The sequence below is a fragment of the Panthera onca genome, chromosome B2 (genome assembly GCF_046562875.1).
Source record: "Panthera onca isolate mPanOnc1 chromosome B2, mPanOnc1 haplotype 2, whole genome shotgun sequence".
Taxonomy (NCBI): domain Eukaryota; kingdom Metazoa; phylum Chordata; class Mammalia; order Carnivora; family Felidae; genus Panthera; species Panthera onca.
Window position 1 is genome coordinate 81,114,794 of NC_138343.1, and position 26,133 is coordinate 81,140,926.

Consider the following 26,133-nt stretch of genomic DNA (forward strand, 5'->3'; position numbering starts at 1 on the left):
CTCTGTTGTTATGTTCTGGCTGCTTTATCCTTCAGGCCATTCATCTGCAGAGGCTTTCTTTGCCTACTGTGGGAAGTGTTTGGTCCCTGGCCTGAATGTGGCATGTTTTACTAGATGTGCTCTGGCCTGCTTGTGAAAAAAGGCCTGTCACCACTGCTGCTGGATACAAGGCCTTTCACAACTCCTTCCTTTTGGCAGGGGGTTGGGCTAGTCTTCTTGGTGGCCCACCTTGCTGGGACTTAGACAAATGTGACTGGGAGAGCAGTTCTTCTGGAGCATTGTGGGACAGGGCTTGCTGTAAGTAAGGTAGGTAGCCAGTGTGGGTGCTGTGCTGGTTCCCACAGGTGGCCCTATGCTTGTGCTGAGGGGTGTGAGAGGGAAATGGTGCCTGCCAGTTTCTTTGTTCCCAGAAGGGTCCCTCCATGAACATTGCTTCTCTGGGACATACTCTGAGTTGAGCAACTAGCTTCCCCACGGTACACTCCAGATGCTCTATAGATCACTGTTAACAGGCTGTCTATCTTTGGGCTGTTTGCTCTGCCTTTTCTCAAAGGTCAGCCCCAATGTCCTTGGAGCTCTTCCGGAGCCAAAAGTGCTGACCTTTAAAACTCCAGGCTTTAAATTCCACTGGTTGCAAGAACTCAGGCAATTTGGGCCCCCTCTCTTTCCAATCCAGGGCGTTCGCTTTCCCCATATGCTAGTCTGTATCTCACTCTTCTCCATGACCACAGCTCCCTCATCACTGCAGCAGCCATGATCTGTTTCTGTCCCAAGAAGCATCTCCATACCTCCTACCTTCTTTGATGTGGCTACTTTTCTACCTTCAGTTGTGGAGTGTGTTCTGCTAGTCTTCAGATTGAGTTCTGTGGGTATTTAGGATGACTTGATAGTTATCTAATTGTATTTGTGGGATGAGGTGTGCCTAGGGTCCTCCTACTCTGCCGCCATCTTCTCTCAACTCAAATTGCTTTTAGCCTTGTGTGAACAGTTCCACACAAATGGAGACTATACAAATATTTGTGAAATGAATTGATGAGTTTTCTCCACAAAGCAATTTCAATTTCAATTTCAATTTCAATTTCAATTTCAATTTCAATTTAATTTCAATTTAAAAAATTGCTGGATTACTAAGCCTTCACCTTTATTTGTACAGTAAGTTTTAAAAACTGAAATATTAGAATTTAACTTTTTAGGCTCATGAGTTAATTAAGATAATATTAACTTTTAATATTGATGAAAATGAAAATGAAAATGTCTGCAAGGTATCACTTGTGATCATCAAAGTTCTGGTTGGTATGGCTATGTGCCTTGAAATGATGGAATTATAAAATGGTGGAAGCTTTATCAATGTGAATCCTTGTAGGACAAAAGTAAACAGAGTCCTTTCTTTTCTCCCTCCCACCCCCCAATTTGACAGGGTCTGAAGTAGATACAGTTAGATTTCTGCATAAGGCAGAAATAAGGTTGTTGTTGGTTTTTTTTAAAGCCACTGATTCTTTTTGTTACTATAGCATAACGTTAGCCCATCTGACTATTTCAAGCTGTAAATTGAATGAAAATAATTTTATACTTAAAGTTATAAGAAAAACACTTTATAAATTGAAATGTTTCATATTCTGTTATGAACCTCCACTAGGGTTTTGTGAAAAGCTTAATCGAAACACTTGAGTAAAATTTAGCTCAACTTTCACATACTGTTTTCATAGAGTGAAAAGTAATACTGCTTTTGATACAGCTGCAAAGTAAATTATTAAAGAAACATTTTTAGAATTGTGTTACAATAGAGATAATAGAAAATCTCTGGTGGTGTGAATACTTGTTGGATATATTTTTATTTAAACTCATTTTCACAGGTAAGAACCAGGCTCAACCATTTCCTAAATTCATTACCATATTTATTTACCACTAGTGATTTTCAAGTCAGTTATTAATTTTTTTATAGAAAATAGGTTTTAGTATATGTAAACAGACTGCATTTGAACTTTCTTTAGTTTTAATTTCAGATTTTCAATGCTTCTTCCCCAAAGGAAAACATATTATAGAGAGTAAGGAATTTAAGAAAACTGTCTGAGTCTTTTGCATGCCAACTACTGCTTTCATAAGACACAGAAGTTACCAGCACAGACCTCACGGCTGGAAGCCTGTGTTCATTTTTTTTTTTTTTTAATTTTTTTTTTCAACGTTTTTTATTTATTTTTGGGACAGAGAGAGACACAGCATGAGCGGGGGAGGGTCAGAGAGAGAGGGAGACACAGAATCGGAAACAGGCTCCAGGCTCCGAGCCATCAGCCCAGAGCCTGACGCGGGGCTCGAACTCACGGACCGCAAGATCGTGACCTGGCTGAAGTCGGACGCTTAACCGACTGCGCCACCCAGGCGCCCCTGGAAGCCTGTGTTCAAATTTCAGCTCTCTCATTTATAAGCCTTCTGATCTTGGGCAAGTTACTTTTTCTCCTTGTGCCTCAGTTTCCTCGTCTGATAAAAGGAGATAGTAATCTTAAATCATAGGGTTTATGCATTACTATATGTAAAATGCTTAAAGCAGTATCTGCCATGTAGTAAGTACTCAATAATTATTGTTTTTTCTTGGTAAACATTCAAATAAATTTTCTTTTATGTGTAAAAATGCATCTATTAGAAGGAATTTTCTATTATTGGAGAAATTTATCAACAAATTTTTGTTTACTTTGCTATGTGATACTCTGCTTTTTCTTTTTTTTCTTTTTTTTCTATATAGAGTTGTTTTTCTATCCTTATTTCTTTGTCACATTTTGTTATCTTGCTGGTACTTAATCATGCATGTATACTGTAGACTATATTTTCAATTTATTTTTATTGATACCAGTGACCTATGAGATTAGTTGCCTCTAAATAATTAGTACTATGACCAGTCCCCTTAATAATACTAAAAATCTATAAGACTAAAATGTGTTTCTAGAATCATAAAACGTATTTCCAATCCAAAGTATATAAGTGAAACAGTAGTCAAGATAAAATCTAGATCAAGCAAACATTTATTAATGCACTCAGCACTTGTTAGGTGCTATGGAAAATAAAAGTGATATAAAGACAGGACTCATGCTCACCGGGAATTTATAATATAGTTCAAGGATTATCAATAATAAACATGAAGCAAACAGAGACCTCTATAAGATAGGTTAGAAACAAATCATTGTTCTTATAAAAGTGACACAGAAATTTTGGTAAGGAAACATCACTTTAGGCTGAAGAATTTATAGAAGCTTCAAGAAAGAGCTTCCAAATGTAGATATTCCAAATAATCTATTAACATTTAGCTTAATCCATACACTGTTCCTGTAGCACAAAAAAGCAATCAGCTTAAGGTACAGCTGTACTGCAAAACACAGACTAATAAATCTTTAGGGGTCTTCATTATTGTTATCATATAGAGCTGATAGAAAATGATGGAACAGGGGTGTGGAAATATCCCAGGAGAATGGATTGCACAAGAGAGGAGATGCTGGAGCCAGGTCTAGATAGAGGGGTGAGACCAAGTTAGGGAGTATGTAGGGGGTTGACTAGTTGCTATGGGCTGGGTAGAGGGGTCTGACATTTAGACTGAAGCCCTTAGATAAGCCATATTGTGCAATGGCTGACCTTTAAGTCTTGGGACTCTGTGTAGTTTTTCAGAATATCATCTGTGGCTCCCGGATTATACATAGAGAGGATTTCATTATGATCACATTGATAATGTGATTTAGAATATAGTGATTGTGACTTAAATTCCTAAAATGAAATTATAATGTAGGAATTTTTTAAAATATATATATTAATATTTGAGAAATAAATTACAGTAGCCTTCTATTAGTAACTGGTGAAATCTCACACTTGATTGAATCGCTACTATGAGCATAGCGAGGCACGAAGACTTGTGTTCTGGAAACATTAATCTGACATCATTTTAAAAAAGGATTATAAGGGAGAGAGAGAAGAGTGTCAAGAAGAGGGGTAGGGGGAATAGCTGTGTGCATAGAGAGGGTGTGGCAAGTCCAAGATACTTGAAATTGTGAATCAGCGAAGCTATTTTGTCAGAAGTCTCTATTTTTCTGCTAGTTTCATGAGAAAAAATTTTTCCTGAAAATAAGATTTCAAAAGGAGAGTGGCATTTGCATTAGGCATTTAATAGGCTTAGGTGGGGAAGGAGGGTGACAGAAGATAAAGGGAGAATAAGAAAAAGGGAAAGAAAAGGAACTTCAACCTTCCCTGTTGTTCAGGTGGGAGGTCTCCCAGAGCAAGTCAGCCCGACCTGCTTTAGAGTCAGTTCCAGATGACTCATGCCACCGCTTCTGCATCTCCCACATCCTAACAGTGCAAAACTCATTGGACTTTGGAAAAGAGGGTCCCAGTAGAGTCACTTTGCAACAAATTGTGAGAACAGATGTGAAATTTCTTCTTTGTCTGACAATGGGGAAAGATTGTCATAGAAAAGCGGACTGGGAAAATATTTCTCAATCAATAACGCTTGAGCAAAACTGGAATGACTTCACAGATTAGTAGGACATTTGTAGGACAGTTTCTTTTTAAAATTTTTTCTTGCTGTATGTAAGAACTAAGTCATGTGGTGGTCAGGATGATAGTCATACATTTATTGACCTGTTCAAAGTGACCAGCTGATAGTTTTTCTTGGTCTTTATTTCCCACTAACCTCATAGTAGTCATTGTAGATATAATAAAAAAAGAAAAGCTGCTTTCTTTCCTAGTTTGGTATAAACCTTGACCCTGGGCATGTAGGCAAATGGCAAATTTCAGGACTGAATTACCCCATTTGCATGGGTTCTGATTTTTGTCACACTCTACATGAGAAAGTGATAAGTGGAGGTTGACAGGAAGCTGGGTGATTTCTAACTTTTAAAATAGGCTCATTAAGCACAACATCAACTCAAATCTGCACACTTTGTTCCTGTGTGGCATGGCTGCTAATTATTCCCTGCTGACTGAATCAGTTATAAGAGAGCAACACAGCAAGTCAAAAGTTGGGAAGTTCCTAGAAAAAGCTGTTGATGAATATCAATTTGTACTGTGTTCACAGTTAACTTTCTTATTAGCCAATTCTAAACTTGCAACATTATATCCCTTGATCAAAAGAATGTCAGTGGACAAGTGTCTCCAGCTGATAGGACATTGCACTCCAGTGAAGGAGATGGAAGCTACCCAGGCACTCAGATGAAGTTTGATTGGAATGAATGTGAGTCCCAAGATGACTAATCCTACTTCCCAGCCCACCCAGCCTAGTTCATGTTCACCTTTCCGCCACTGTATACTCAGGAATTACTCTACCTTTTTTTTTTTTTTAAATTTTAGAGAGAGGGAGCACAAGTGGAAGAGAGGGGCAGAAGGAGAGAGAGAGAGAGGGAGAGAGAGAGAGAGGGAGAGAGAGAGAGAGAGGTGGGGGGATCTTAAGCAGGTTCCATGCTCAGCATGGAGCCCGACTGGGGGTTGGATTCCACGATCCTGGGATCATGACCTGAGCATGGAACCTCACTCATCAAGAGTCAGACACTCAACTGACTGTGCCTGGGTGGCACTCCAGTTTCTACTCCACTTTCTTTTCTAAGTCAGATCTTTTCCTGGCCCATCATGGCTTGAGCTTGAGCTATAAGAAATACCATCTGCTCTGTATAAGGAGGGGAGACCTTTATGGTGAAGTTATTTATCCAGTACTCCTTGATACTTCCCCGATTGGGTGTTTGGAATCAATGAATGAGAAAACCTTCATTTCAGTTGGTTGACTTAGTGCTAATAATGATAAGGCTGCCATTTATTGATCATCTACCCTGTACCAGGTACTGTGTAGAATTTATCATGCATTCTCTTTTAATATCCACCATAACCCTTTGTAATAGTTGTTATACTTCTCAGTTTACAGATGAAGGCACTCACTGAAAATTATAGAATATAGGTATTGGTATACCACACAGGTACTCACTGTTGATCCTAGGATTAGAACCTTTATTTCTCTGAAGCTAAGCCTGTGCTGTTTATGTAAAATGGTGTTAAGTCTGAAACAAGAACTTTTTTCAACAAGTTGCCCACTGGGAAAGAGGTCTCTCCAGGATTTAAAACTGTACCTTGCAACCAACTGTAGCCCAGCCTCTGATAAATCTAGACTTTAGACATAGTAGGATAAAGCAATTAAGAAATAAACTGGCTTGTAGTTTTACCCCACAGGATTGGGATGTATCGCTCTTCTTCCTACCTCCAGAAGGCAGCCATGTGTGATCTCAGTTTGCCTTGATTCAGGGTTTTAAATTAAAAGGCTTTTGTTTTTTAAAGTCTGGGTTCAGTGAAGGAGGAGCTGGGTTAATAAAGAGGTGACTCATAGGATTAAGGGAGCAGAAAAGTAGCTCAACTCAACAGTAGAAATAGCTGGAGTGTGAGTGCTTTGTGCTTGCATTTTGGCAGGCAGTGGGAAGGAAGAGACACTTCCTGCTTCAGCTCCCTGAAATCCTTTGGAGGCGATAGGGCCAAGAGCATCTCGGTGTCAGCAATGATGGGCTGAAATCCAAGGTCCCCCTGCAGTTTTCCAGCATTGTGTACCAGTTCTAATGTGGGTGTGCCCCCAGGTAATAACAATCGATGGTTTTGATTTCTTGATTTTTTGATTTTGAGAAATAAATATAACATCTCTTACATCTAGCATATCAGAACAAAATTGTACTTATAACTATAAAGGGTGTGTTCTCAACAAGGGTGATATTATTTCCAAGGTGATGCAAATTAGTTCTTGGGAGGGGTGAGAAAAGTACTACTCCTTTTATAGATAAACCACAGATATACATGCAGTACAGAAATAGCTATATAGTATATCTGTGGTATATCATGAGATTAGGAAAACATGTTTAAAAATATCTCTTTCAAAAGAGGTGTGAAAATGAAAATAAATTGAGAAATACTGCTCTAGAGTCTCAGATTCTTAGAGAAATATCCAAAGTTACAAGGGTCAGAGAGGAAGATTTGGGGTGCCATTTAGGAAGATAGATGTATAATACCTGCAGGAACAGAAGTGAGTGGGAAGAAGGATGAATACACAAAGCATCATAAAAAATATATATTTTTTTACTGTTTAGTGGGTAAAAACTCACATACATAAAACAAATTAAGTTCATTTCTTTAACCTAGGACATATTGTTATCAGCTCTTTAAAATGTCTCTGCAAATGTCAGGAAACAGAAGTTCCTCAATTACTCATGTTCAATACATTCTCTGTCACATGCAGAATTTGCCTATTTTGGGGCATGAAATCTAAGCACGGGCAATGTAGCTTTAGGTGTCCTTTCTTTCCCACAGTCATATATAGTACAGTCCTACACTGTTTGCTCCCTCCAAAAATAATTGCTATCAGAATCCCTAGAAAGTTAAATTAGTTGGTTTTAAGTTGTCTTCAGATTGCAAAAGGACCACATAAGGATGAAATACTTTGGTTCTTTTTTTAGGTTGTGGCTTAATTTAAATTCTCTACGTCAGTGGTTCTCAAACTTCAGCTGCATCCTAATCACCTGAAGGTGATTGCTAAATCACCTTGCTAAAGCTCAGGTGGCTTTCTGGGCCCTACCCACAGTGTTTGGGTTCAGGAGGTCTAGGGTGAAGCCCAGTGAATCACAATTCTAATGTCGATGCTGCTGTTTGGGGACCACACTTTGAGAAACACTGTCCTGGATTAATGGGTTCCCTAACTGTAGGTCATCAGAATCACTGAGCAGCTATTATAAACTTTGTATTCCTGGGTTAACCTCTTGAGAATCTGAGTCAGTGAGTCTACTAGAGGTACTCAGATTTTATACATTTTCATTGTCCTTCAGATATTTCTGATAACCATTTGGGCTGCAAATTTCTCTTCCATGTGGCTCTCCTCAGAACTCTCCTCTGGCACTGAAGGCTGACTGCCCTTTGGTTCTTCATTTGTAGAATAACTTCGCAGGGCAATGTATTGCTCCCAGTGGGTGATGCAATTTTGTAGTTTCATTTATTAATACCGTCATTCTTATAAAGTGGATGTTGATTGCATTCTTGAGAGCTCAGGAAAAAGAGCAGGTGTTTCTTTTTGGAGGTTGGTTTATGAAATTATACTGCCCAGAGACATAATATTAATTAGATCATTTATGAAGAAAAATATGAAAAGCAAAATTCTGAGTTCTTTGTTCCACTGTTCAAAGAAATCAAATAATGGGAAATGTTTAATAGTTTTCTAATTAATAATACATTAGAAAAATGTATAATATTTTACTTATAACTTTGGACTAGTTTTTATGCAAATCTTCCCTTTGAGTTGGGTCAGGAGAACCCAAAGCACTGGTAAAATTTTACTAGTATTTTGGAAAATTGAATGTGGTTGCTTGGGATGGTAGTATTGATATTTGTGCTTGAAGAAAATAGAATTTTTTTAACATAATATGATTTTCTTGGGCTTCTTTTTAAAGTGATTTCTAAGACCAGATTAGATGATTAAAGCCAAGATCTCTTTCCCTGAAGAAGGGGCAAGAACCACATTAATCAATCAGTTAGTCAATCGATTGATCTATTTAATCTGTATCTTTTCATTGAAAATTCCTACTAGCCCCCATATAGACCTTTGAAAAAATCTTTCTAGGGAATTTGCATATTTGTCTGAATTCAGGATGTTTTAGCAAACCCAATCTGGGGAGGAACAGTGATTTGTGCTGTGCAAAGAGAAGGGAGTTTTGAGAGATTGTATTAGGCTGGGATGGTGATATTGGATCAGCTAAGCCTTTCTCCCTATAAACTTAAGGACTGGATAATACTTATGATGCAGGGACCACACACTAATCATTCTGGAATTAGTTACAGATCCTCAAAGTACTACTAGGTCAACAGCTGGAAAGGATGCTTACCAGAGAATCATGGATATATAATCACTTAATTATTACATTTCTGGATGTGTGAAATTATCAATTATTTGTCACGTTTCATTTCTGAGGTCAAAGACTTCAGCAACTCCCTTCACTTTATTTATTTTCTTTAAAGTTTACTTATTTATTGGGGGGTGGGGAGCAGGGACAGGGGGAGATGGAGAGAGAGAATCCCAAGCAGGCTCCACACTGTCAGTGCAGATCCCATCATGGGGCTTGAGCTCAGGAACCGCAAGATCATGATCGGAGCTGAAGTCAGAGGCTTAACCTGCTGAGCCACCCAGGTGCCCCAACTCCCTTCACTTTAAAGAATAAGCAATTCCACAGCAAAGTTTGAGGCATGGTAGGCTGCATGAAGAATCTCTGGCATTCTAATAAATTTTTTATTGTTTTGTAGGCTACTGCGAATACCAATTTTATTACAGATTATTGCTGATAGGTATTTTTCTACATTATCCATCCATTCATTCTTTCCAATAATTGTGAAGTATAAATGCCTGCTTAAAAATATCTATTGATTTAATGTAGCCACTAATGTATAATCTCTTTAACCTTCACCAAAGTGACACCCTGGAAGCAATGATGACTGACCCTTTACTCACATATACAGATATCCATTTCTTTCATTGGGAGATATTTATTTCATGGTCAAATGCAGTGACTCATTAAAATATATACTGGATTTCCATTTATTCTTTAGACTCCAAGGTGCTTGGTGGTCCCACTGCTGAGCTGTGACAGCTCTGTAATTTCCCTGCTCTGGGGTTCTGAGTGGGAGTGTGGTCTCCTTCACTTTAAAACCTGTAGGAGAAGGGGGTCAGAGGATGTAGAGACAGAGAATAGGGAGAATAAACAGTAATGCGCTGATTGTGAAGAAAGCTGATGTGGGAAAGTGAGGACAGGTGTGATTGAGAGAGGAATATCAACCAAAGACTATTTCCTCCAAAGAATAATGGTGAAAGCTTTTCTGTCTGATTCAGAATGGGTGCAACCCTTTGAAGGAAGAGCTGGGGGAGATTCTTCAATAGTGAAACATCAACACTGAAAACTTTCTCAATTAGATTGAACCCAATCTCAACATGCTAAATGAATGCACTTTCTTTCTAGGGTATGAAAACCAAATAAGCATTTCCTAGGAATGCGGAACTCAGAGTGGAATTTAACATAAGCTTATCCATCATATATTTTCATGTCTGTCGGTGTTAATGCTCTCTGTCCTTCTTAAAGCAGAGAATGTCAGAAACCCAGACAAGTATCATTTGATCACACACTTATCTTGGTGCATTGTCACCAGTGAGTGTTCTGTAAATGCTCCTTGGGTGATGTTTTCAACACAAATGGTTATTTCAAAAAGAAGTATGTAATAGGAATGGTCACTGGTTTCAAGCAGGGGACCATTTGCAGTAATTATGTCTTCTTATTAAATATGTGATAGGCATCAGAGACACAAATTTCTTGTGCCTAATAACTACAAAGGATCTTTGATAATAAGCCCCAGCCTGCACTTTCAAAAGTTTCTATTTTAGTGGGAAAAAGGGAACACAGGCAAATCACTATCCTGAGAGACTTGAAAAATGGCTGAGTTGACTCGTTCAAATGGGACAAAATCTTAGATCTCTTATCTTTTGATGGCAGACAGAGGATGGAGGATTGGAGAAAAGTGTGGGAAATGAATCTTTAATTTTCCTGATGAGGTTATACAAATAACAACAGTAGACTTTACAATGAAAGTCAGAAATGTTAACCCAAGTGGACACTTGGAAGGCCAGTTGTTTTTTCTTAAGTACCCTTGGGTTCTACAGTGTTCTTTCTTCCACACCATTGCATATCTTTCCTGTTCAAAGAGCTCCCTTTGGAATTAATAAAACATTCATTTAACTGTACCATAAGTCATATATGTTTCCCAAACATGAGAAGACATGACTGAACAGATAGCTGGATGGCTAAGCAGAGTAAGAAGATATCTTGGAATTGAATTGCAATTGTAAATATTGTTTATTATGATCAAAACTCCCATAAAACATCAATTAATTTTAGATAATTACTACTTGGAGACTACATAATTGCATGTTTCCCTCCAGAGTCACCTTGCCTTTGTGCAGAGTATTTAATTGGCATGCAGTTAACCTGAAAGGGAAGGGCACTTATAGTAGAATTAAGGACTGTAGCCATATGACATTCTAAATCGAAATATGTGAAGCCACTGAGATATTTAATCATAGTAGTTATTATATCTTTGGAATTAAATCCAGTAGGAGAAAAAAGTTTTAGTTTCAGGATTACATATGAGTCTCCCTTCTCAGAATGTAAAAGAGCTGTATGTGTGCAAATCAGAGGACCAGTCTTGAAGGTGAAAGAGTTTTCCATTCACCCTGGAACTGTGGAGACACCTAACTTGGGGGATTTACATAGAAAACTTGCCCAGCAGAATGCCCAATGTTCTCAACAGTGTAGTGGTCAAGACAGAGGCTCTGGGGCCCAATCCTATGGGTCTGAAACTTTGCCTTTTCACTTATTTGCTGAGCAAACTACCTCCTTTTTCAACTTTAGTTTCATCACCTATAAAATGGGAATAATAACAGTAAAATGGAAATAATAAAATATCTGCTTGGGAGCATTGGTAAGGATTTTTATAACCTAAATTATGTAAAATGTTTAGCATAGTGTCTTATATTTGGTAAATGTTTGAAAAATGTTTATTGTATTTAGTTTTGCGATGGTGATTTCTTCCCTAAGACATATACTGTAAGATATAAACTAACTCAAACTTTGCTTCAGTTGTGCTGTCTCATTCTCCATTCAAAGAAATTTAGTTTGAATTAGCCACATATGCATTATGCATTATAATGATCTTTAATGAGAATGACATGTTTTAAAAGCAGTTTTATCTTTGCATTTTTTGATAATTTAAATATGTAACCAAGTGCATCTACTATGTCCACCATAAAAATATTCATTGAAAGGCTCCATTTAAAAAGCACAAGGTAGGGGCACCTGGGTGGCTCAATTGGTTTAGTGTCTGGCTTCAGCTCAGGTCATGATTCCCAGGGCTCATGATTCCGTGTTGGGGTCTGTGCTGACAGCTCTGAGCCTGCAGCCTGCTTCCGATTCTGTCTCTGTGTCTCTCTCTGCTCTCAAAAATAAATAAACATTAAAATACAAATAAAGATAAAATAAAAAGTACAAGGTAAGGGCACCTGGGTGGCTCAGTTGGTTAAGCATCTGACTCTTGATTTCAGCTCAGGTCATGATCTCACGGTTTGTGAGTTCAAGCCCTGCCTTGGGCCTGTGCTAACAGTGTGGAGCCTGATTGGGATTCTCTCTCTCTCTCTCTCTGTTTTTGTTCCTCCCCCACTTATGCTCTCTCTCTCAAAATAAATAAATAAGCTTTAAAAATGTACAAGGTAAATTTTTTTTTGATCATCAAAATTGTTCAAAGTCTGTTCAAGGCTTCCTTTGTCAAATTCTATGTGCAAGATTCTATTTGAGTAGTTTGGATTTAAATTTCTGTCATCTTTTAAAAGGCAACATTCTACATCCCTTACAGTGTATATTTTATTGGACATTCCTATCCAAATTTAATGAGAATTTCTTTTTTTGAATTTTTCAGGTCTATATATATGGAACAAACAGGTTGTAGGATAATCTCCTATCACCCTTAAATTTATTATTGCCTAATAAGAAAGTTCACAGTAATCACAGGACTATGAGCAAGTCCTTGCTTGTCTGAACAGAGTTAAATGTCATGATATGCATCTGCAGTTACCAATGCTTGTACAAACCTGGTGTCTTAACATTATGTCAAGAATCCATGTAGGTACGAATGGTCTTCTATAGACCAGAGAACAATTCACAAGCGCACAAAGTGAGGCTGTATTCTACCCCCTTTTTATTATTTTTTGAAGTTATTTATAATTATTAGACTTCTGGGAGATATGGAAGCATGACCATACATCATAAAGTAGTTGGTATGGTTTAACTGTCATGCACCAGGAAAGGCTTCAATATATGACTGGTCCTATTAACTCACTGTTTCTTTTTTTTTTTTTTTTTTTTTTTTCAACGTTTTTTATTTATTTTTGGGACAGAGAGAGACAGAGCATGAACGGGGGAGGGGCAGAGAGAGAGGGAGACACAGAATCGGAAACAGGCTCCAGGCTCCGAGCCATCAGCCCAGAGCCCGACGCGGGGCTCGAACTCACGGACCGCGAGATCGTGACCTGGCTGAAGTCGGACGCTTAACCGACTGCGCCACCCAGGCGCCCCTTAACTCACTGTTTCTAAAGGAATGGTATAAAGTCTACTGTCATATTTCCTGGGATCTAAGATGCTGTTAATTGTAAATTTCACTGAAGATTTAATAACAGGTTTTAAAAATAAATATTGTATTTGATGTCCCAACAAATAAAAGACCTTCTCACTTAAGAAACATTAACATATGAGCAATCACGTAAATGTATTTTACAACTGAGCAATGAGCAGATGGGGCTTGAGGAGTTCTTAAGGGCCTCTGGGAATACTGCTTGACAGACCCATGCCAAGAGGCCATCTCTGCCCTGGAAAGTACTTACTTGGGTAGTTCTTTATTGCACTGATCACCAAGGATGAACTTAAAGGGGTGATCTGGATGCAAACATATTAAATGCTGAAGTTATTTTTTTTTTTTAATTTTTTTTTAACGTTTATTTATTTTTGAGACAGAGAGAGACAGAGCATGAACGGGGGAGGGGCAGAGAGAGAGGGAGACACAGAATTAGAAACAGGCTCCAGGCTCTGAGCCATCAGCCCAGAGCCTGACGCGGGGCTCGAACTCACGGACCGCGAGATCGTGACCTGAGCTGAAGTCGGACGCTTAACCGACTGAGCCACCCAGGCGCCCCAATGCTGAAGTTCTTTGTAGGGTTGGGGGCATTCCATGCCTCCCAGAGAACCTGAGTGGGTGGGGTGGGGATGTACCAATTATACATTAATACAAATTATAAAAATCTTACATTTAAGCTTAGATAATAATAAAATTAACACTCACAAACTAGAGTAAAATAGAGCAAACTTTGAAAAAAACTTCTATTTTTTTATGTCTCAAGTGGGGAATATCAGTAGAGAAGACTGTGGTAGAAATACAGAAGTGAAAGAGAAAATATTAAGAAAGATATGTAAAAGGTTGGAAAATGTGGAATCATATTTGTGATAAAAAAATCTGAACTGGAGCAGAGAAATATAAAGTTTGGTACATAAAAATAAATACAAGACAGTGATTTTAAAAAACACAGGCCATTCAGTAAGACAAGATGCCAAAGAGAAATGTCCATATTTTGGAGATCACAATAGTAAGATAAATCGGAGTCAGCCAAATAAATCAAAGGCTGCCTGAGACTGTCTTATACAGCCGTGAAGACACCTGTTCCTATTAGTGATATTATAATGAGAGAAATGACATAGAAATGAAGAAGATAGTTATTAGGGGTGAAATTACACAAGGCTGAGTTAGCTCTGCCTTCAGGGAAGGTTTCACAATTAGTCTGGGACACAGGGTGAGATTCCCAGGTCATCATCTCCATGTTGTGAAGACCATAGGACTAACTTTTCTCAGAGGCTTCTGTGCATTGCTTAGGTTATAAGGATTTGTGTCAGTTTGCTGTCATGATGGATTTTCTTGCCATGAGTAGCCATTAAGGCTTGCTGAATCCATTCAAAAAGATAGGTGTAGTCATAAGAGTGAGCAGCCAGATATGTCTGAATTTAATCCTCTACTCCCTTCCCCATCCTCAACATCTGCAAAATAATTTTCACTAAGTTACGGTTTGACATTCTGTCCTGGCTTACACTGAGGAATGCTATACAAAATAAAATTTTAAAAACTAAAACCTATTAGGCATATACTGTAGGGGTGATACTAAATAGATTGCCTTTTATATCCCCTAATGTCCCTTGTTTTAAGGCCTTTGGAAAAAAGATCTTTGAACTTCTTTAAATTCTCCTTTTTACATGACAAAAAAGAAAAAAAAAAGAGAGAAAGAGAGAGAGAGTCACGTATCTGATTTTCTTTCTCCATTTTTTAGAAGCTACCCAGATGCTTGGAGACAAAATTTTAGCTCAATTTTAATAATAGCATAGAATATATATGCAAGTCTAATCTTTCTTTTGGTTTTGATATTCTATCATAATTTATAATTTCCCAGACCCTGATTTTTTTTACTTATTTCTATTTTAGTGGAAGTAATCTTGAGAACTGTTTCAAATAATCTGTAACAAGGCCTATTATAAATAAATATGGACAATAAAGTATATATAAGAAATTAAATACATTTTGTTTTTGCTTTTTCAATTTTAGTTTTGTTTGGTTTAGTGCGATCTGATACGGTGAATTGTTAATGTGTTAGTTACACACACACACACACACACACACACACACACACAAAATGTGTGTACCAGAAAAGTAGGAAGTGAGATGTTAGAAAGACAGAAACACTAGCAAGTAATAATGTCTGGTTGATGGGATGAATAAAATTTTGGTAATGTAGTGCAATTTTAAAGTTATTTATGGGATTATATAGTTGATTACTTTTGTGTTTTGCTCCTCTTGGACCTTAAAAGTGTTTTCACTGGCTACATAGCATGTTATTCCTTGTTAATATAATCACCTCTGTGAATTAATCTCTCTTTTTCGTAGGGGAAATGAAACTTCTAGCTAAGATCTCCAAAATAAACCTTGATGGATCATGAAGAAAGGATGAATCATGAGGAAGGGGACCTATATATTTCTTACCAGCTCTGAGAAAGGTAGTATCCCAATAAATATGAAGGTCCGGGGTAAAAAAAAAAAAAAAAACCAAAAGCCATAAATATATATTACTCAAACAATTCTCAGTTAAATGCTTTATGGAGTCTTTTCAGGTTAAATGGAATTTTGGGGGCCCATGCTCTTATTCAAAGAGTGGCCAGGTGGCTCACCCGCTGTCTCACAGTGTGCTGGTGACAGGACTGAGAGATTGTATTCAGGCCCATGTTCTTGTCCTTTCACCCCTAAACCAAACATGGGAGACACTACACTTCTAACTTGGGAAGTGATAGTCATTCTCTTTATGTGGGCCTGTGTAAATGTTCTTAGGGACTTGGAAAATAAAACTGAATTTGAATTTTGTGTCTATTTGGATAATTTAAGGTTTATCTGACTCATCCTTATGATAAAGTTTTTCAAAGAATGTATATTTTATGGAGATTTCTGACTGATGAAATATTCAGCTGTTTTTAAGTCAGTAAACATCACTCTTAGTCACTAGCATAGAGTTAAGAAAATGGACTTTGGAGCCAAACAGATTAAACTTGAATCCTGATTCCTCCATTTAGTAGCTGTGTGACCTCGGTCAAGTTTCTTAACCTCTCTGTACATTAGTTTCTTCATCTGTATAATAAAGATCATGTTAGGAACTACCTCATTTTATGAATTAATACTCATGAGTTAATTACTCATTAAATGAGTTAATACATAAGGACTTTGAATAGTACCTGGCACAAAATAAGCAGTCAGTAAACATTGGCTTTTATTTCTCTGCTTTGTTTTTCTACTTTTGATTTTTAGATTAGTATATGCACAGATTCCCACATGTTTTACTATCTTTGAATAGAAAATATGGTATATAAGAGAATATAAGTGAGCAAAAAACCATTCAAAGGAACATAAAGGTCATCTAATTTGAGGAAATATTCAATTCATAAAGGTCTACCGTAGCATTCTACCAAGTGTTCATTCTAATTGTGCTTAAGCTTTAAAAGGTGACGAATTCACCTCTTCCTGAGGCAGTCCATTCCATGTGGACAATTTTATTAAAAAGTTACCCATGTATTGAACTGAAATCTATCTTTCTCTAGCTTCCATTGGTTCTAGTTCTTTACTTTGAAATGGCACAAAGAACATTTAACTCTCCTTTCAAATGGCAGCCTCTACTAACTATTTGAAGGGAGATTTCACTTGATATCAACTCCTCCCATTTTCTTCCTTAAAGACAAATGAATGGTTGAGACACATGATTTCAAATGTTCTTCCTCTCTCCCTCTCTCTCTCTCTCTCTCTCTCTGTGCTCCTTCCCCCAACATTATCTCATCTATAATCATTTTTATCAAAAATTGATACATACAATTTTTGCCCTGATTGTGTTCCAGGATCCAAAGTCCCTTGCATGTTTTCTAGATGGTGATTGATGGAAAAATAAGTTAATTCTGTAGGGAACTTTCCTTTTTGCAGAGAACCTCATCAACTGCATAGACCCTTTTGAAAATGGTGACATATAATCTAAAACATCTGATGCATGTAAGACATTTGAAACATGGGATCAACTTTTGGCCTCAATGACAAAGAAATGGAAATATTAACACACAAGTCTCTTCATCCATTGATTGTGAACTTGATAACTTTATCTCTCTTGAGGTCCCTTAAAAATCTGAATTTTTGCTATTTTGATTTCTCTTACCATCATTAGATACAGGCCAGAAAGAATTTCGGTTGGCCAAGTATGTGTATCCCCTCATGCAGTCAATGGATTATAATATTAGAAGTTTGGGCCACACTTTTATTGTAATGAAGGATGTTAATACTTAACTCATCCGTGTTTTAGTGTGCAAGTTATTTTAAATAAGATGTGTGTAGTGCTTAGTGTAATGCCTGACAAAAAGTAGTTACTTAGTAAATGAAAAGTAATGGGACTGATAAATTTTTAGTACAAAAGGAAACCCCATTATATACTAGTTTTTGTAATGTTCTAGACATTACAAAATATTTCAGAACTCTTCCTGAGTATGGTATATTATCCAAGAAGCCCGAAATGTAGAAGTCCCCTGTTATTCCCAATCGTTTACATTATGGAATTCCATTTTCCAGAAATAGTCATTGTTGATGATTTGGTATGTATTCTGTCCTCCCAAACATTTTGTTTTATTAAACAGGTGTATGGATATGTATATTCACAACATGAATAGTTATACATATAAATGACTACATATATGTGTGGTTTTTTTTTTACAAGTGGAATCGTGTTATATATCATTTTGCAATCCCCTTTATTCACTTAATACACCATGGATGTGTGTCCATGGCTAAAAATTGACACACCTCACTTTTTTAATAGCCACACAGTGCTCTATTGCATGGATGTACTGTGCTTTATTTAATAATCCCTTAAGGACAGATATTTAGAATGTATCCATTGACTTGCTAATGTAGTAATTCAACAAAAAACATCCTGGACCAATATTTTTGCACACTTAGATAAGCCTTGAGGCCATAGTCTTTAAAGTGGAATTACTAGGTCAAAGGGCAAATATGTTCAAATTTAAATAGTTATTGCCAAATTGACCTTCAAAAATTTGTACCAAAGTGCACTTTCACTCCCAGTGCATTAATTTCTTCTTTCATTCAACAGAAAAGTTTCTATTATTCCCACACTGTCACCAGTATGTGGATTATCAGGTTTTAAAATATTTTTTTGCCCATTTGGTTACTGAAAAATGATAGCCTACTGATGTTTTAATTTGCAATCTAAAACTATGAGTCAAACTGAGCATCTTAAAACATGCTTGTTGGCTATTTGTATTTCTTTTTCTGTGAACCCGCCAGACGAATTCATTGTCTATTGTTCTATCAGATTGCCAGTCTTTTTCTTATTGATTTAAAAATCATTACTATATTAGGGCTCTGTTGCAAAATTTGTCTCCTAGTTGGTTGTTTAGAGGGAGGTCACCCATTTGATGATTATTTGATTATATGAAGCAGCATTGCTACCATGGAAAGAGTGCTGGACTTAGGGTGTGAATGAGTCAGCTCTTGTTCTGGCTCTGTCACTTGTTCCATGACCTTGTTTTTTTTCATCTGAAAAATGGGGATAACTAACACCTGCCTGTCACTAAATGTGATAATGTACATGAAGACATTTAGTGGACTCTAAAGTGCTTTGCAGATATCATATGTTGTTATTTTTATATCTTTGGAAAGATTCATGTGAGAAAAGGAAAGATTTTTGCCTTTAATCCTTAAACTCTGGTTTCTTGCTTCATGAGGCCAAAGCCAACCTCTTTACATATGGCAAATTTAAAAGTATTGACTTCAGATTAAGGACAAGTTGTATTAAGTTCTTTCTACTCTGTATTGGTCAGGTCTCATCTGGAAAGCTGAGCTCATGTCTGGGGACTGTGCTTTAAAGAGAGTGCTGTTGTTCTGGACAGCACTGGGTGAGAAGGTGCCAGGAAGTAAAGGGCCTGGAAACCACATTATTAAAGCCTAGGAAAGCTTATTTTGGAAAAAGGTAAATTACAAATATTTAATATTTTTCTTTAACATTTGAAAGGCTGTCCTGGGATAAGGAATAGACTTGGTTTTCACATTCCACAGAGGAGATCTAGTACTTCTAGTCCTCAATTTGGGACCTTTATAAGGTGTAGCAATTCCAGTTCTTTGACAATGGAACAGGGTATCTCAAAATAGTGATCTTCTCATTAATGAATGTATTCAAGCAGAAGTAGAATGTCAGGAAATGTTGTAGAAGGGATTTCTGAGTGAGAAGACAGTCATTTCTTTTTTAAAAAAATATTTTTTTAACGTTTATTTATTTTTTGAGAGACAGAGAGAGACAGAGAATGAGCAGGGGAGGTGCAGAGAAAGGGAGACACAGAATCAGAAGCAGGCTCCAGGCTCTGAGCTGTCAGCACAGAGCCCGATGTGGGGCTCAAACTCACGAACCATGAGATCACGACCTGGGCTGAAGTCGGTTGCCTAACCAACTGAGCCACCCAGGCACCCTGAGAAGACAGTCATTTCTGAGGCCCATCTGTATTGTCTGTCATATGGGTATCTTTTCCACTCAATTATATTCATTTTCCTTTATAATTTTTGAGGAAATGCCATTTGCCTCATACTGAGTTCAGTATTGTAAGCAATATAGAAACATAAGATTTGATCAAGGAGTTATTCTTTTAAAGGAAACTAATTGTGGAAGGGTAGAGAGAGGACTGAACTAGAATCAGAAGATTTCAAAAGCATTTCAAAGATTTCAAAAGATTTCATGACATCCATTTCCACTGTCACTATTATCCTAGAGCCTTTTTGTTGATTTTCTTTCCTTCACTCTTATATTCCCCTTATTCTTTCCTTTATTTTTCTTTCCTATCTGGATCATTGTGAATGCCCTTCCTCTCTCCCTTCCTCCCTCCCTCCCTTCCTTCTTTTCTTCCTTCCTTCCTTCCTTCCTTCCTTCCTTCCTTCCTTCCTTCCTTCTATTTTATATGAGGACTTCTAGTTTTGCTTCAAATCAATGTTACTAAGATTCATCTATATTTTTGAGTATAGCTGCAGTTCATTCATTTTCCATTGTTGTATAATATTTCATTATGTGAATATACTACAATTTAGTTTTTCATTTTCCTGTTAAAAAGCATTTAATTATGTTTTAAGCATTTTGCTTTATGGACAAATATTGTATGTACCTGCTGATATTCATGTGCAAGGGTTTCTCTAGGATTTATACTGTAAGTGGAAATGCTGAGTCAGAGGGTATATGTATGTTTGCCTTTGCAGAGTAAAGCTAAGTTGTTTTACAAAATGTCTGTATCTTTGGCTATATTAAAGTAGCCTCCTTTATAATAATTTACCATGCTAAAATATATTTTCTTACATTACCTTATCCACATACCCAAGGACCCATAGTAGCTTTCTGATCAAAGGACTCTCTTATATATATATTTTATGAAATTTATTGTCAAACTGGTTTCCATAAAACACCCAGTGCTCATCCCAACAGGTTCCCCTACTCAATGCCCATCACCCACTTTCCCCTCCCTCCCACCCCCCATCAACCCTCAGTTTGTTCTCAGTATTTAAGAGTCTCTTATGGTTTGCCTCCTTCCCTCTCTGTAACTCCCCCCCCCCCACCCCCCCCCCCCGGTTCTGATCAAAGGACTCTCAATAGTACATTCAAAATTCTCCATTGACTGGCAATCTTTTGCCCATTCACAGTCATCTCTTATGGTCCCCCATAAGGATGACTTCATTTCTAACCAGGCCTGTGGCTTTATCATCTCTTTTCCCGCTTTTCCTGTCTCATCTTTTCTCCTACCTCCTTGTCAATCTTTGTCTACTTATAGCAGAGGTTTAAGAACACAAACTCTGGAGCTTGAATTTCTGCTTCACCACTGCTGGCTGAGAGACCTTATTCATATCTGTGTCTCAGTTTCCCTCTCTGTGAATTGGGGATAATAATAGTATTTACCCCAGATTGTTGCTGTAAGAATTAAATGAATTAACATTCATAAAATTTTTAGAACAGTAGATGTTATATAAGTATCTGATATTTTTATTATTATTCCAGTGTAGGCTCTTATCTTTTTCTAGAAGTATTTTCTGACAAACTAATTTTACATTGTGCTGCATTTCATAAATAATGCATCATTGGTATCTTGCTTGAGAGCAGAAACCATATTGGTACAATTTTCTTTCTAAGTGTCTAGTTCAAGTTGGGCTTGCTGATTAATAAAATGCAATAAAATAATCTATGGGAATCAGATTCCCAAGTTTTCATAGTCTTGATACCACTATCGAAGAGCAGCTTTCTCATGTGTAAAACTCCACTTGGCTACTAATTTCATTGCTATGACACTAACTTATGACTCTAACCTTAACACTAAGCCTAAATAATTCACTTTGGAACCTAAATTCTAAAGGTATAATTGGGACATAGGGTAAGGAAAGAGCCCCCCAAACACAAAAGTCTGGCATTTGCCCATTTTCCTAACCCTGTACAGAGTTCCAAATTCTGCAGACTGGATTACATTGCAGGAGCTGTGTATGTTTTTCTAGAGAATTACTCTGGTGAATTGGTGAAACAACACAAGGTCTTGGAGCAGACCTGAATGATGCACCTTGCTCTACTCCCAAAGATGGACACTGTACCCCAAATGTCCGTTCTCCAGCATCATGCCCCAGCCAGGTGCTCCATTTGCCATTCACTTGATGGGATGTGCTCCCAATGGCACTACCATTTCTGAGCTTATGGACCAACATTGGTTGTCATGGCTACAGGTTGCTGGACAGCTCACTTAATCTTTAAAGATAGGTCTTCTTTGATTGCATGCTATAACATTATTCTTGCAAGTGCCATTTTTCTGAAGGACTTCTGGAGCAATAGAAAAAGCTATAAATTGCTTTCCATTGCTGGGAAAAAATCATGTATCTGTTTGAGTATACAGGCATCTTCAGAGGGCTGTTTGTGATTGTAGCATTTTTAGACTCAATAGAGCCACATAATAAAGCAAACTCTCTCTAAGCATTAGAGTGTCCGCTCTCTCTAGTTTGAAACACACAGATGAAGATAAAGATACACTGGAGAGGAAAATGTTTCTCCCAGAGAAGCAGAACAGAGAGTGTGAAGTGCTAAAGACCCAGAAAAGGGATAATGATTAGAATTTCAGGCATTCTTGAGCTATTGGATCAATTCAAAATGCATGAGTTTTTCAGTTTTTTACAAGAATGCTATAAATGAAAAAAATTGTCATGCCGGTTTACATTTGAATATTGCTGACTTGTAGTTTTAACAAAGCCATTCATATTGTCATGAATTGGAGATGGCCCAAATCTGCATTGTGTATAAATCTTTCCATCTGCTAAGTTCTTAAATTCAGTTTTTGAGTGTCTGATATTAAAACATTAACAAAATTATTATATTCCTATTTGGTATACATGTAGTTTAAGAAAAAGGAATTATTTATACCTTTAAAAAGTTGAGAAAGAGAAAACACTTTGAATATATAGGTAATGTTTATAAATAAGTATGTTTGAAGTGTGACAAACCTGCTTCTCCATAATTAGTGAGCTGGGTTGTTACAAATTTGGGAAAAGAGGGAGAAAATATTTCTCCTTACAGAAGTGGTGGTTGGAATTTTCTGTTTGTATTAGAAAGAAAGAATACTTCAACCTAAGAAATGTGATGTCGTCCTTCATCTTTTTTTTTTTTTTAAACTAACCTTTGGCCCATTTAGGAATTAAAATAATGTATAGCCTTCTCAAGTTGTAAGAGGATTGGCAAATAACATGCTTAGAATGAAGAGATCAGGATGACTATTCTTTAATCTGAACAAGTAATTTATAGGATTATGGAAAAATCCAGGTTCTTGACTATCCCCACTTCAGAGAAAGACATAATTAAATTACAAGACAGAAAAAAGAGCCATGAATCGGCTACATCCTGTAATCACTCAATAAGTTTCAATGATTATTGAAAGCAGGTTAATGCAAAACTCAGCTGTTTGTCTTTGATATACATGAGAATTCTTTGGACATTTCATCTAAATCACTTTGAAACACCTAACAGCTTGGTACTATAATGCGAACAGACCCATTCTTATAAATCTGGTAGTGGTACCCATTCTTTAAAAGGTACACCACATTGCTATAGGCCAAAGGCTCTTTCATGTCATTATATTACAATGACAGCAACTCAGTTTAAGTGTATAATGACCCAAGCCAGCCATCCATAGCGGCAAAAATTTAATAGCAACCTTATCTGGAATGCTGACAAGGAGCACTTCCCAAGAAACCATTACAGCCTCTTCAGTTTACAAAACAATTGGCTTTAATCTTTAATACTGCTAAGCAGTAGGGGGCAGATAGGCACATTAGCATAGCTTTACTTTTTATAAATAGCATTTAATACACTATATTCAGATACTGTAGGACTAAGCATCTTATGTCAGTTTTAGACTTGAGCAAATAGTACAAGGATTTCTTTTTTCTTGAAAGCCAAGATATGATGCTTGCATTCCCACAATAGGGCTTAGGAGGGTTTGTATATCAATGAAGTTTGAAGGCAAAACCTTGAACATGTGTCCTTAGGGAAATGTGAGGATCCTTGACATGAATTTAAGTTACAATAAGAAGAAAACCATTAAGAGGAAATTTTCTCAGTTCACTGTAGAAACATTAGCTTCATTAAGCTCATAGACTTTTGCTTGGAGCGTAAAGTCACACTCTAGCCTCACCATGATAGCATTTCATCTGCTCTATGGTTTTTCATATTTAAAAAAATTCTTTTACTATTTCATGAGAGAAACCCATGTGTGAATTGCAGATACTCTCTTTCTTAAGGAAGCAAATATATTTTTTATTGTTGCAGTATGTCTTTGGTTATCACGGAAGAAAAGGCTTACTTAATGAGATTGTTAAAACTGAAGACTGGGCTCAGCTCCTTACTGGGGTGCTCATATTCAGCACATGCCGGGTCATACTGCAAAGCACACCATACACATAGCACACACCTTCCTGGAACATCAGGTTTCCTTGATGATAAGAAATACAATTATAAATTTTATATTAAAGCAGACACAAATGTATTCTTAATGTGTTGAACAGTGTTCCTGCATGTTAAGATAAATAAAATATAAGGCCAAAAAATTTCGAATTGTGTCGCGCTGCTTCAGAGGTGAGCTCCCAAGTTCCCAGGGAGGAGAACACTTGCCTTTTAGTTAAGGGCATTTGGCAAGAAAGATTTGAGGAGAACTGGCTTAAACAATGGGGAGCATGACCTACTGTCTGTAGAAAGCATGTGTTAGATTATAATTTAAGGCAAAGAAATTCAAATATAGTTTTCCCTTAAGATACATTCTGGCAGAACTTTTTCCTTAACTGCAAATAGAATTGGGAAAAACACAGGTTTTGAATTCTTGGCATTATATTTAAAATGTAATAAAGCTATTTTGGAATTAACTTAGGCATTATTTATCTGGAGAGACTAGATCTGTCAACTTGCTTCACACTTGTTACCTGTGACCTCTTTTGATTTGCTTCTTGGGTTTGAAAGGAGTATTTCTTTTTAACAATCATTGTTATCAACTATCTCAGTCATATAGGCTTTTCTACTTTCAATGCTGTATTGACATGTTAGGTGGCTTGACCATTTCGACTGAATTGTTGCTTAAATACGTAATATATATAAATATCGTCCTAACAAAAACAGTTTACAGGTATCTTCTGACTTTGAATATGCCCATCTGCATCTGTGAACATACTTTCTTTTTTTTTAATTTTTAAAAATGTTCTTATTTATTTTTGAGACAGAGAGAGACAGAGCATGAGCAGGGGAGGGGCAGAGAGAGAGGGAGACACAGAATCTGAAGCAGACTCTAGGCTCTGAGCTGTTAGCACAGAGCCTGCCTGACGCGGGGCTCGAACTCACAGACCTTGAGATCATGACCTGAGCTGAAGTTGGACGCTTAACCGACTGAGCCAGCCGGGCGCCCCCCCGTGAACATACTTTCTATGGGAGAACTTCAACTATATTGATAATCTTTTCCATCTTAATAAAATACCAGCAAACAATCCCTTAGTCAAGGGAAATATCAAACCCTAACTCTGCCTTCAAGGAGTTTCTAGTCTGTTATGGAAGATGAGATTAGGACACAGAAAACAATTTTAGAAAAAACTGCACCATAAGATGTAAAATTAATTAAACAAGAAGGCTGAGGTGGCTTTAATAACATGGAGGCCTACGTAAGCAAAACGAAATTTAAGCCTGTGAATGCCTCAAGGTTATGCAATCACATCAGTCACAAGCAACCAACTAGGCTTTAAACTACAGCAGTCACATAATTTCTTTTCTTTGTTTCTGCATTTTCTATATACGTCTTTACCCTGGCTCCTCTTAGTGGAGCACACTAACCACTTCTGTTTTGGTGCTGCCCAATTTGAATCAATTCTTGCTTAAATAAACTACAAAGTTTTTAGGGCGCCTCAGTTTATCTTTTAACAAAGGTATAGAAATAGAGGTTCAGAAAAGAATTGGCTGAATAATACACAGACCTTTCTTTATAGCTTATTTGAAAACGTCTACCAAAGAGCATTTATTTCAGTGTTAAAGCAGGCAGTAGTCAGAATTATAATAACTCCCCAGACTTTTTTTTTAGTACAATCTCTATTTTCTAAAGAGCTCTCAGTTGATCCTCACAACAATCCTGTGAGATAGACAAGACTTTTGCTTCCATTTCACAGAGGAAGAAACTAAGATTCACAAAGGTTAAATCATTTGTCCAAGGTCATAAACCTAAAAGCGATATTGCAGTACTTGACCCTACACCAGGGATTCCTAGCTTAGAGATATTTTCTCAAATAAATGCTGCAAGGTTTCATGTCACCTAAGTCTTTTATAATTATGACTTTGTATTTATGAGTATTACCTTTTTATTCACATTAAAAGGAATCAACTCTGGAACA

The 26,133-nt window shown here is 37.1% G+C and overlaps 1 long non-coding RNA gene across 1 annotated transcript in view; it reads left to right on the top strand.

Moving 5' to 3' along the window:
- Window positions 1-19,172, top strand: part of LOC132667386 (uncharacterized) — a 210,738-nt gene extending 191,566 nt beyond the window's left edge. Inside the window, exons 2-3 of the long non-coding RNA XR_009605116.2 lie at window positions 15,559-15,668; window positions 19,035-19,172. This is a non-coding gene — a long non-coding RNA (uncharacterized LOC132667386). The remainder of the gene's footprint in view (window positions 1-15,558; window positions 15,669-19,034) is intronic.
- The last annotated feature ends 6,961 nt before the right edge of the window (window positions 19,173-26,133 follow it).